The sequence below is a fragment of the Ursus americanus genome, chromosome 26 (genome assembly GCF_024610735.1).
Source record: "Ursus americanus isolate L20-20 chromosome 26, mUrsAme1.1.p, whole genome shotgun sequence".
NCBI classification, from domain to species: Eukaryota; Metazoa; Chordata; class Mammalia; order Carnivora; family Ursidae; genus Ursus; species Ursus americanus.
Window position 1 is genome coordinate 10,555,046 of NC_142152.1, and position 13,244 is coordinate 10,568,289.

Sequence of the window (13,244 nt, forward strand, 5' to 3'; positions counted from 1 at the left end):
ACATCTAAATTGGAAAGGACAAAGTAAAACTATCTCTACTCACAGATAACATGATTGTAAAAAAAAAAAAAAAAATCCCAAAAGAATCCACAAAAAACTCCTACAGTTAATAAATGAATTCAGCAAAGTTGCAGGGTAGAAGATCAACCCACACAAATCAGTTCTCTTTCTATACACCAGCACTGAACAACCGGAAAAGGAATTTAAGAAAATTCGATTTATGATAGCATCCAAAAGGATAAAATACCTAGAAATAAATTTAACCGAGTATAACACTGGTACACTGAAAGCTACAAAACATTAATGGAAGAAGTTACAGACCTTATCTTTGACATAAGATGTATTTATGCATTAGGATATAATAAATCTTATGTATATTCTCTATATGTACATATAGAAACAATAACAGTATTTAAATTATTGTCTCTTTCCTCAAGAATGTATGTTCCATGGGGGCAGGAACTTGAATCCATTTTGTTCACTGCTGTATTATCAGTGACTGCAACAGTGTCTACCTTCGCTAAATGAAGTAGACGTAAGCCTTCAGCCGCTAAGGATATCAGTCTTGCCTTATCACATTCATGATAACCTTGGGGTCAAAGGCCATTCAGTTCCTGGCCTCAAACCTGGGCCGCCTTAACCTTTAGTTCTAAGAGCATCTCTGGAATCCATCACAATAAATTGCAATCTGAAAATCCTTTTGAATAAACTTAGGGAATTTCCAATGCTTGTTTTAGAATAAACATTGTTAGGTAAGGATTCTGTAGCTTAAGCTTTTAAAACTAATATACACTTTCTAAAACGAAGTAACCAAATGGTATAGAAATAAAAACTATTTCCTACAATAGCATATTTTGAACTATATTTTGTATACTAAAAGCAAAACAAAGCGAAAAACTTAATCACAATTGCATGTTTTCCTTCATAGTACTTTCCACACTGGTAGGCTAGTGTAATGTATAATATATGGGTTCAAAAAGGTAAAACAAAAACTGACCCATATGCAGTTATTTAATGTACACATTAAGATAAATATGTGAACTAAAACATTTTCAACTCAATCTATCCTTTTGATCTATATATCTGATGTCATCTTACTGTTTCTCTTTCCAACTCTGAAGTTACAAAGTATCAATTTAGCAACAGAACTCATCAAATAAATATAATTTTAAATATATTTTTTATTAAAAACCACAATAAGGAAAGTACTGTTTATTACCATACTATTTGATGTAGACTTAGGTTAACAAAATAGGATCTCTTTCCTAATTTCTGTTTTAGGGAAGGGATTTGTGAAAAAGAAAGAGAAGGACTACATGTTTTAGCTTGTATCATTTTACGGCTGCATGCAGGCGGACCCCAGCTTTCCAGAGAGTTAAGATGAACAAGAAATTCCTGATTCTCTATGTGGAAACCACAGTAGAAACAAGAGAAACTTAGTGAATTCAGTCTTCCAGGCAGTTACCAATTCATTCATTCATTCATTCATTCATTCATTCATTCCAATTTTAATCTGTCAAAGAAAATTTTATCTAGTTGTCTCCTGGATAATCCAGCCCTATCTACTACAAGGCCCCCGAAAATTTCTCCAGTGTCTAATTCGGAGTCTGTGGAGATTTGTTTTTTTTTTTAATTCCTATTCAAATCTCCAGGGTTGGGAGCAAATTTAGCCTAGGGTATTGATAGCTCTCGTAGAGCTGCTTCAGCACTTGGAGAGTAAATGGGGTGGGAGCAATTAAGTACAGTAATTTTCAAAATGCAAAAGGCATTATAATAGAAAACTCAAATTGTCTTCTCCATGTTGGGAAATTTAGCAATTCTGGAAGAGCCCTAGAGTCTATTTTTAAAAAAGTCCTCTTCCTCTTTTCATCTGCAATAACAATCTAACCAACCTTTCTCTCGCTACTGATACAGGAATTTGCAATTGTTCCGTCCTCCCCTTGACTGTCACCTCTACTAATTCCTACCCATCCCAATCCTTCACTCGACAAGCTGGCTGGATTTTTTTTTTTTAATTTTTTTTTTAAAGATTTTATTTATTTATGTGACAGAGAGACAGCCAGCAAGAGATGGAACACAGGCAGGGGGAGTGGGAGAGGAAGAAGCAGCTCCCAGCGGAGGAGGCTGATATGGGGCTCGATCCTAGGACTCTGGGATCACTCCCTGAGCCGAAGGCAGACGCTTAAGGACTGAGCCACCCCTGGCTGGATTTTTTAAAGCGAAAATTCATTCCTACAAAGATGCTAGAAGGAATAAATGTGGATTTGTTCTTTACTGAAGGGTTAGTAGATTAAATAATTTTACTTAACATACAATTTACTATGTACCAGGCACTGTTTTAAGAGCTTTATAAATATTAGTTCATTTAATCATCAGAACAACCCTATGGGATAGATATTCTACTTTAAATGAAACTGAGTCAAAGAGAGGTCCAAGATTAAAAAGGTATTAAGTTATGGGGCTAAGATTCAAACACTGAAAGTCTAATTCCCAAATCTAAGCTCTTAACCACTCTACTAAGCTGCCCTTCATGTATAATGTGTTGTTTAATTCCTTGTATCCCTAGGATCAAGCAGATTATCTCTCAGATATTTTTTATTTAGGTTTTTCTTAGAATTGAGGCTAGGTACAAACTTAATTAGAGGTAGAAGGGATCTTAAAGATATTAATTCCACTCCCCTCTCTCTACAGATGATTGACAGACCCAGGGATGCTAAATAACATTCTTCCAGTGGCCTGTTCTGATGCCTTTTCCAATTTACCATGCTTGTTACTTTATACTTTTCTCACTATACAAATAGGTAATAATTTTAAGTTTGGTAGGGATTCCTAGTTTTTATTTTGTTTTTCTTAGAGAATGTTGAGCTTTACTTGCTGAATTTATGTTATTTCCTCTAATAAGAAAGTTTTTACTTAAATCTTTAGGTCTTATCAAAAAAGCTGCAAAAAGGGGCGCCTGGGTGGCGCAGCGGTTAAGCGCCTGCCTTCGGCTCAGGGCGCAATCCCGGCGTTATAGGATCGAGCCCCACATCAGGCTCCCCCGCTGGGAGCCTGCTTCTTCCTCTCCCACTCCCCCTGCTTGTGTTCCCTCTCTCGCTGGCTGTCTCTATCTCTGTCGAATAAATAAATAAAATCTTAAAAAAAAAAAAAAAAGCTGCAAAAAGAATTTACAAGTCCTTCACATTATTTTCAAATTAGAAAAAATTTACCAAACTGAAAACAGATCACATGACCTCCTAGATGCTTTTAATTTCATACCACTATCTAATCTTTTCATTGCACAGCCTATTACAGGAACACTTATCTAAACATTCCCTTCAGTTATTCTACCAAACGGTTCTTATTCCTACTGATATGCTTTCCTAAACTCTTTATCACACATAATCAGAATTAGTTTTTATATTGTGTCATTTGTCATTCATACTCACTGAGGTTAGTGCAAAAAAAAAAAGTCAATAAAATGACTTGCAATTAAAAGCAATGACAAAAACTGTCTTCAACAAAATTTAAAATTTTCATAGTAATTTAAATATGGGACAAAGGCAGGCACCAGAAAAAAATCATATTTTGAATTCAAGAAATGGATAACGTATATGTAAACAACAGATGACAAGGAAACCACATTAATGATACATCTGCCTTGTCCTTATACACTGCTAGTGGGATAAAAACTGATGCAACCTTTCTGGAAAGCATTTTGTCCATACATAAAAGAGCTCTAAGTGTTCATATACATCGACGCAGTGATCTCTCTCCTAAAATTCTATACCAAAGGCAGAAATGTGGGGCAAGGATTCATATATAAAAATGTTTATCATGAAATTATATATACTATACAACGATGAACAAATCAATATTTATTGATTATAATGTAATAGTTTAAAATAATGGTTTTAGGGGCATCTGGGAGGCTCAATAGTTCAGCTTCTGCCTTCTGCTCCTGTCATGATCCTGGGGTCCTGGGATTAAGCCCCACATCAGGCTTCCTGCTCAGCGGGAAGCCTGCTTCTCCCTCGCCCACTTCCCCTGCTTGTGTTCCTTCTCTTGCTGTGTCTATCAAATAGATAAATAAAATCTTTAAAAATAAATAAATAAAACAATGGTTTTATTGGCCCTAGCTATTTACTATATGCATTTATTGGGACTCTAGAAAATGTAAATAATAGGAATTGAATTATGTAGAGAAAAAGAAACATATTATAAGGATACACAGTATCTGAGCCCTAAGGCAAAAGGAAGCTAAGCTTCAAGAAGAAACTGGAACTATAAACTAGACAGTCACAGGTCCCTCTCTTCTTCTTACATATCCACTTCATCTTTTACTGTGTGGCAGCTTTTCTGCTCTTTAGTCCACATGGTAGATGGAGGTTTTTTCAATTTATTCTTCAGTGAAGAAACCTGCTCAAACTCAGTACCTGTTCTCAATTTCTGATGGATAAGATTGCAGAGACAAAATGTTTGCCCTAAAGGTGAGGGACCCCTAGAGGATTGTGAGCTAGGCTGACTCCCCAAAGGTGCCTACTTCTTCAGGTGTGGGACAATGGGCTAGTTTCATAATCTCTTTGTATCAATTTCCTCTTCCTAAGTGGAAATAACAGTATCTGTAGTAAGGACAATCCTATAATATAAAAATTATTTTGCAAGAATATGAAAGTGTGTCATTCATTAAGAATGTTTTCTAGAGGGGTGCCTGGGTGGTTCAGTTGGTCAAGTATCCAACTCTTGACTTCGGCTCAAATCGTGGGGTCGTGGAATCAAGCCCCTCGTGGGGCTCCCCACTCAGCAGGGAATCTGCTTCTCTCCCTCTCCACCCTCTCCCTCTGCCCCTCCCCCCTGTTCTCTCTCTCAAATAAATAAATCTTTAAAAAAAAAAGAATGTTTTCTAGGAATTTTTACTGACAGAGAAAAAATATTAGAGTTTTCCAAAGAAACAAAACCAATAAGATGTATATATACACATATATGGAGAGAGATTCACTGCAAGGAATTGGCTCTATTATTGGATTTAAGGATCATGGAGTCTACAAATACAAAAGCTGCAGGGTAGGCTAGTGGACTGGAGATCCAGGAGAGAGTTGAGGTAGCTCAAGTCCAAAGACAGTAGGTGAGCAGAATCCCCTCTTCCTCGTGGGAAAACAGTCTTTTTTCCTCCTAAGGCTTTCAATTGATCGGATAAAGCCCCACCAATATTATGCAAGATAATCTCCTCAAAGTCTACTGATTGAAATGTTAACAACCATCTAAAAAATATCTTTTTTTTTTTTTTTAAGATTTTTAAAAATTGTCAGAGCAGGAGCATGCACAAGCAGGGGGAGCGGCAGATAGGGGGAGAAAAGGCTCCCCGCTGAGTGAAGAGCCTTATGTAGGACTCAATCCCAGGACCCTGGGATCATGACCTGAGCTGAAGGCAGAGGCTTAACTGACTGAGCCCACCCAGGCGTCCCTAAAAAACATCTTCGCAGAAACATCTGCGCTAATGTTTGCCTAAAAATCTGGGTATCATGGCCTAGCCAAGTGATATATAAAATTAACTATCACACACTATATAAAGAAATAAACACCATATACAATATGGTTGCAATTGTTTTCAAATTGTAAGGAAATACCAAAAAAGTTAACATTAGGTTTTTTCTATTTTTATTTTACAAGTCTTCTATAAAACTCAGTACTTATCTTGGTTGTCCTTTTAGCAGCATTTAAAAATATTAATTAGGGGTGCCTGCGTGGTTCAGCCGCATAAGCGGCTGACTTTGGCTCAAGTCGTGATCTCAGGGTCTTAAGATCAAGCCCTGAGTCAGGCTCCCCACTCAGCAGGGAGTCTGCTTGTCCCTCTTCCTCTGCCCCTAACCCCCGTTTATGCTCTCTCTCTCAAATAACTAAAGTCTTCAAACAAACAAACAAAAAAAACCAATATTAACTATTAGCCTTCTCTAGAAACACTCTTTCACTTGTAGCTTCCCTTTACAGTACGTTCTTTTTATGATACTGTCCAGTTTACACTCCTTTCTTCTGCAAACATCCCTGCTTAGCCCCAGGAGTGTGGCCCTGGAGACAGGCTAATAATACTGCATGATCCTGCTCTTTTAACTACAGCTATCGGATCAGGCATGGACACTTGGCCTTAGAGAAGCAAATCCACTGGCTGGACTGAGCTGATTAGATTTTTTCCCTAATCGCAATCTGAATGAAAGTCAATCAGTCTCTGTTGTATGCTTGAAATTGGAATAATGTAGAAGTAGGTGTAAGGCTGACATATGCATGCCAAAGCAGAGAGAGAAGAAGGAAACAAATGAGAGACCATGCGACCCCAGAAAACAAAGATGGACAGCACTGCTTTTAGTTCTGATAGCATTCCAGAAGCCTGGCTCCATTCCCTCAGGAAGCCTGGAAGCACTTTCTTGATTTTGACTTCCATAAGATACTCCTTCTAGTCCTCAAATTTCCTTTTTTTTTCTTAAGCTAGTACGAATGGGTTACTAAAACCCCTACACACACACACACACACACACACACAGCCTTAGACAATCCCTAAGCTACCTTCTTACCTCTCAAACTGCTACTTGTCAGATTCTGTTTCAGGTTCTTTTTACCCTACTCATTACTTAAATATTAATGTCTTTAAAGGTTTTTTCCTTAAACCTTCTGTTCTTCCCACTATATGTACTCTACAAAGTCAGTACCATCCACTCTCATCATTCATTCTGTATATATATGCTGATGATACTAAACCTGTCTAGGTTCTTTTTTAATTTAAAGTCAATTAGCCAACATATCGTACATCATTAGTTTCAGATGTAGTGCTCAATAGTTCAGCAGTCGCTTGTAACACCCAGTGCTCATCACATCACGTGCCTCCTTAATGCCAATCACCCAGTTACCCCATTCCTCCACCCACCTCCCCTCCAGCAATCCTGTTTGTTTCTTAGACTTAAGAGTCTCTCATGGTTTTTCTCCTTCACTGATGACTTCCCATTCTGTTTTCCCTCTCTTCTCCTATGATCCTCCGCACTGTTTCTTATATTCCATGTATGAGTGAAATCATATAATTGTCTTTCTCTGCCTATTTTGCCCAGCATAATACCCTCCAGTTCCATCCACATCGATGTAAATAGTAAGTATTCATCCTTTCTGATGGCTGAGTAATACTCCATTGTATATATATACCACATCTTTTTTATCCATTCATTTGTCAATGCACATCTTGGCTCTTTCCACAGTTTGGCTATTGTGCTAGAAACACTGGGGTGCACATACCCCTTTGGATCAACACATTTGTATTTTTGGGGTAAATATGTCTAGGTCTCTTTCATGTGTAAACTGCCTCTGAGATAGTTTTGTCTTACAGACACCTCAAATTCAATATACCTATAACGGAATTCTCCTCTATTCTCCTGCTCCTTCTGCAAATCTCACCTGCTTTCCATATTTTCTATTTCAAAAAATCAAACTACTATTTCTCAGCTTTCCAAATAGGAAATCTAGGAATAATCCTTTACTCCTGTTTTTCTTCCTTACTGCCATTTGCAATTAATCACCATGTCTTGTCAATTCTACCTCTAAATATCTCTCAAATGTATCCATTTCTTTCTACTCCCACTGACACTATCTAGGTCAGGGGACAGTAGAGTTTTTTATAAAGAGCCAGATAGTAACTATTTTGGGCTTTGTGGATTATAAAGTCAGAGTCACAGTTACTCAACTCTACTGCTGTAGGACAAAAGCACCACACACAATACAGATAAAAATGAATAGACATGGCTGTGTTTCAATAAAATTTGTATGAATAGCCACTAAAATTATTAATTTCATATAATTTACATGTGTCACAAAATATTCTTCTTGTGGCTTTTTTCAACTATTTAAAATGTAAAAAAAAACCATTCATAGTTCACAAGTCATACACAATCAGGCAGCTGGCCGCTGTTGGTAGTCTCCTGATCTAGGTCTCCCATCTTCTCTCACTTGAACTGGTGGAGTAACATATTGGTTTGGCTCCAGTCTTACTGTTCTGTAGTCCATTTTCCACACTACAGACAAAAGAGTCTTTTTAAAACACCAATCTAATCTCCCTGAACAAACAGACCATATTTTTGGGTTTTTGCCCTGTTATCTGTAGGGCTTATGTTATTGGCTAGTACTTAACTAGAAATGAAATGATTATATTGTGGAATTTAATGTCATTACCTTTATTAAAGCTTTTTAGTCAACAAGAAAAAATGTATACTTGCAAGAAGAAATAAAGTTGTCACAATTCTCAGTTAATATGATTTCTTCTATAAAGAACATGAGATTATACATATAAATTATTAAATTAATGGAGAGTTGAAAAAATTGTATATATGATCAATGTGTAAAAATCAACCATGTTTCTATCCTCCAGCCACAAAAAGTTAATGTTTGATTTTTAACAAGATATCATTTATAACAATGACAAAAAATATAAAGTAACTACAAATAAATCTAACAGAAGATAAACTTGATTTATATGGAGAAAATCATAAGACTCCATTGAAATACATTTATTTAAGAAAACCTAAATAAATAAGATATACCGTATTCACAGACACATTCAGTATTGTAAGGCTATCAATTCTCTCCACATTAATTTATAAATTCATTGCAATTTCAATAAAAGTCCAGAGTTTGGGTTTTTTTTTAAAGATATTATTCATTTATTTGTCAGAGAAAGAGAGCACGCACAAGCAGGGAGAGCAGCAGGCAGAGGGAGAAGCAGGCTCCCCACTGAGAAGGGAGCCCGATGTGGGACTCGATTCCAGGACTCTGGGATCATGACCTGAGCTGAAGGCAGACGCTTAACCAACTAAGCCACCCAGGCATCCCAAAAGTCCAGAGTTTTTTATAGAAATTAAAGAGCTCATTCTTAAAATGCATATTGAAAGCTAATACTCAAAAATAGCCAAGACAATCTTGAAGAGAACTTACATAAATAAGATAATGAGACTTTCTCTAAAGCAATTAAAGCATGATGATGATATTGATAAAAAGACAAATAAAGAGATCAGTGAAACACAATGGAGAACCCCAGAATCACACCCATACACATATGGAAACTTGATATGTAACTTAAGTGGCATTACAGATAGAATAACTATTCAAAATGGTATTAGATCAATTAATTTATCAGTGTGAAAAGAAATTATATCAGATATGTATCTCACAATATACACGAAACCAACGAAAGTCAGATCAAAGATTTAAACATGAAAGTACTATTTTATCTTTCCAATAAAAAAATAGCAAAAGGATTTTTCTTTTAGAACTAGAAAAACAAAATCTAAAGTAAATACAGAAAACTGTATAAACAAGTGAAAACCACAAGAATAAGTAAAAAAAAATATTATAAAGCTACAATAAATATAATAGTATGGAACTTGCACACAAATAACAGATGTATCAAATCTAACTTAAAAATATGGATATAGACCCAAGTATATACCTATATTTAATCTATGATGAAAGTGACAGTTCAAGTCAGTAGGGGAAAATAGACTATTCAATAAATGGTGCTATTGGGCAATATCAAGTTAGATTCCTTCCTCAAAACGAGATGGTTAAAAGATTGAAGCATAAAAAAACAATCACAGAAGTACTATAAGAAACCATGGTAGAAGGCTATTCTAAATATTATATAAAACCCAGAAACCATGGGGCACCTGGGTGGCTCAGTCGTTAAGCATCTGCCTTCGGCTCAGTTCATGATCCCAGCGTTCTGGGATCGAGCCCCGCATCAGGCTCCCTGCTCAGCGGGAAGCCTGCTTCTCCCTCTCCCACTCCCCCTGCTTGTGTTCCCTCTCTCACTGCCTCTCTCTGTGTGTCAAATAAATAAATAAAATCTGAAAAAAAACAAAAAAACAAAAACAAGAAAACCCCCCAGAAACCATGAAACAAAAGATACCTAAAAGGAAAATAATTCTGCTTGGGAAAAAAAAGTAGGAAGAGAATTAATAATTTAGGAAAGCATATTTCTAAATCACACATGGACAAAAGGCTAATTTGACCACAATATAAAGGGCTTCAAAAACTAATAAGTAACTCAAGAGAAACAAAAAAACATAAGTCCATGCAAAAATTTATACAAAACTATCCACAGGAACATTATTCAAAATCACCAAAAAATACAACCAAATGTCTATCAACTGATGAAAGGATAAAAAAAAATGTTGTATATCCGTCTGATGGGATAGTACTTGGCAATTAAAAGGAATGAAAGGAATGAAGTACTGATAAATGCTATGATATGGCTGAACCTTAAAACATGCTAAATGAAAGAAGCCAGCAACAGACTATAAACTGTATGCTTCCATTTACATGAAATGTCCAGAGTAGGCAAATCTATACAGACATAAAGTGGATTAGTGATTGTCTAGGGTTGCCTAGGAATTGGCAGGGGGAGATGGGGAGAGACTACTATGGGTATGGGGTTCCTTTGGGTGGTGATGAAAATATTTTAAAGTTGATTGTGGTTATGGTTGCACAACTCTATGACTATATCAAAAGCCACTGAACTGCATATTTTAAATGGGTGCATTGTATATGAATTACATCTCAATTAGTTTTTTAATATAAACAAAAAACAAAAAACAGTAAGTACAGTGAGAGGATTTGTTTCTGTCCATAAAGGATTAACTATTGTAATAACAGCTGTTCACGGTAAACAGCCAGAAAACTAGACAACTTTTATAAAACAACCATTTTCATATACTGGAAAAGAAGCAGCACAGCACTGTAATTCAGGAGAAAAGGGAAACAAATGAGACGAGCCCTATGATTGCCCTAACTTGCTGCTGGAGGTAGTTTCCAGGCTGTAGCATGGGAGGAGGAACCAAAACAAAGTCTAGCAGTCTCACTGAGTTAAGGGGAAGCAAAGCAGAATTCACAGAAGCCAAAGCAGCCATTAATTTGCAGGACAGAGCACCAGAGAGAGGAATCCACACAGAGAATGAGCCTCAAAGATCTGTAGGGGTTCTCTGCAAATTGTTTACTGAGTACTAATATGTGCATGCATGGGGTGAAAATCCACAGGCTGGGGAAAATAGTAGGCCAAACAATTCCCAAAGTTCACATAGGCCCGGAATTGCTTTCCCACTAGGCAGAGTACTAAGGCAACTGCGCAGTCTTTATAAGGTTATCACCTGGAGAGCCTGGCTGGCTTAGTTGGTAAAGCATGCGACTCTTGATCTCAGGTTTGTAAGTTTGAGTCCCACACTGAGTGTAGAGATTACTTATAAGTAAAATCTTAAAAAAAAAAAAAAAAAAAGGTTATGACCTTTGTCGTGAAGTCAAATTAGCTCTAGACTATGGTTATTCCAAACCCTCTCTATCAAGCTTAAACTGACAAAGTAATTTAACTGTAACCACGATCAAGTCTGACACTATTTAAAGGAATAAACAAAATCTAAAACTATAAAAATTACTAAGCAAAGAAGCCAGAGAATATGATCCATAACCAGGAAAAATATTAGAATCACATAAAGATGACAAAGATGATAGAATTAGTGGATAAGAACCTTAACACAGCTATTAAAGTCTTATACTCAAGAACTAAAAGAAAATAGGAGCATAATGAGTGGAGAAATGGAAGATTTAAAAAACACCCAACTGGAGCTTCAGATATAAAATATACAGTATCTGAAACTATATCCCATCCTACTTGAGGAGTCTACCAGAAAATCAGACACCGCAGAAGAAAAGATCAGTGAACTTGAAGTCAGAGCAATAGAAACGATCCAAAATGAAGCACAGAGAGCAAAAACGCTGCAATCATCATCATCACAGCAGTGATCTACGAGTGACCAGTGTTAAACAGTATAACATACATGGAACTGAAGTTCCAGAACAGGAGGAGATGGTGGAAGAGGGGGAGAAAAAAAATTTCTAGAAATGCTGGAACATTATATAAAAATAATAATGTATTATTATGAGTTTTAGAACATATATAGATGTAAAATGTATGACAATAATAATACAAAGGAGGGGAGCGGGAAAAATGGAAGTATACTCTTGTAAGGCTCTTATGCTATACTTGAAGGGGTATAACATTACTTGAAGGTAGAGCAACAGTTTACAAAAAAGAAAACCCCAAAAAGAATAGTTAAAAAAAAAAAAGATCAGCAAGTAAAATACCAGCAATCTAATAGGAAAAAAGTATGAGAAAGGTTTGAATAGGGAGTACTGGAATAGTCAACTTACTAGATAAATTATGCTACATTAATGTATTGGAGCAGGGGCACCTTTGTGGCTCAGTCCATTAAGCGTCCAACTCTTGATTTTGGCTTGGGTTATGATCCCAGGGTTCTGGGATCGGTCCCTGTGTCAGGTTCCTTGCTCAGCAGCAAGTCTACTTGAGATTCTCTCTTCCTCTCCCTCTGCCCCTCCCCCTGCTCTCTCTGTCTCCTCTCTCACTCTCTCTAAAATAAATAAATAAGGGGCACCTGGGTGCCTCAGTTGGCTAAGCATCTGCCTTCGGCTCAAGTCATCATCCCGTGGTCCTGGAATCGAGCCCTTCCTCCCTGCTCAGGCTGCTTGAGCCTGGTTCTCCCTCTCCCACTCCCCCTGCTTGTGCTCTCTCTCTTTCTGTGTCAAATAAATAAGTAAAATCTTTAAATACATACATACATAAATCTTAAAAAATATATATGTATATTGGAGCATAATGTAAATGTGAAAAAATTACATAGCTCTATATAGTATGGAAAGGCAATATAATATAGTAGCATAATGTAATTTTGCAGCCAAATTGGGTTTGAATTCAGGCTCTGTTACGTACTTGCAGAGTTACCTGGAGCAAATTACTTAAGTTCCCGCCACCTCAGTTTCTTCTTCTGCAAACCCGTGATAATAGTCATAGGATTTTACGGGGATCAAAAGAATTAAGTTATGTAAAGCATTTAAAACAACTGTTAAGCACAAAGTTAGTATTCATTAACTGTTGGGTAAAAGAAAAGGAAAATCTTTCCACAATATTTCTAAATGAGAAAAGTAGGGTCCAGAACAGTATAGTATGTTACCATTTGTATGAAAAATAAACTATATAGATATATATCTATAACACCAACGACTCTCTAGAAGGCTAAACAAGAAACATAACAATGAATCCTCTGGAATAGAGACTCCGGTAGCTGTCGAACAGAAAAAGAAAAGAAATGCACTCTCCTCTTCATATTTTCATGTAAATATTAAATTTTCTATGAAGTATTCCCCATTCAAACACATAAATTTAATTA

The 13,244-nt window shown here is 36.5% G+C and overlaps 1 protein-coding gene across 2 annotated transcripts in view; it reads right to left on the minus strand.

Annotated features, from left to right (window-relative positions):
• Window positions 1-13,244, minus strand: part of SGPP1 (sphingosine-1-phosphate phosphatase 1) — a 32,165-nt gene that overhangs the window by 13,961 nt on the left and 4,960 nt on the right. The gene's annotated exons all lie outside the window — the stretch shown is intronic.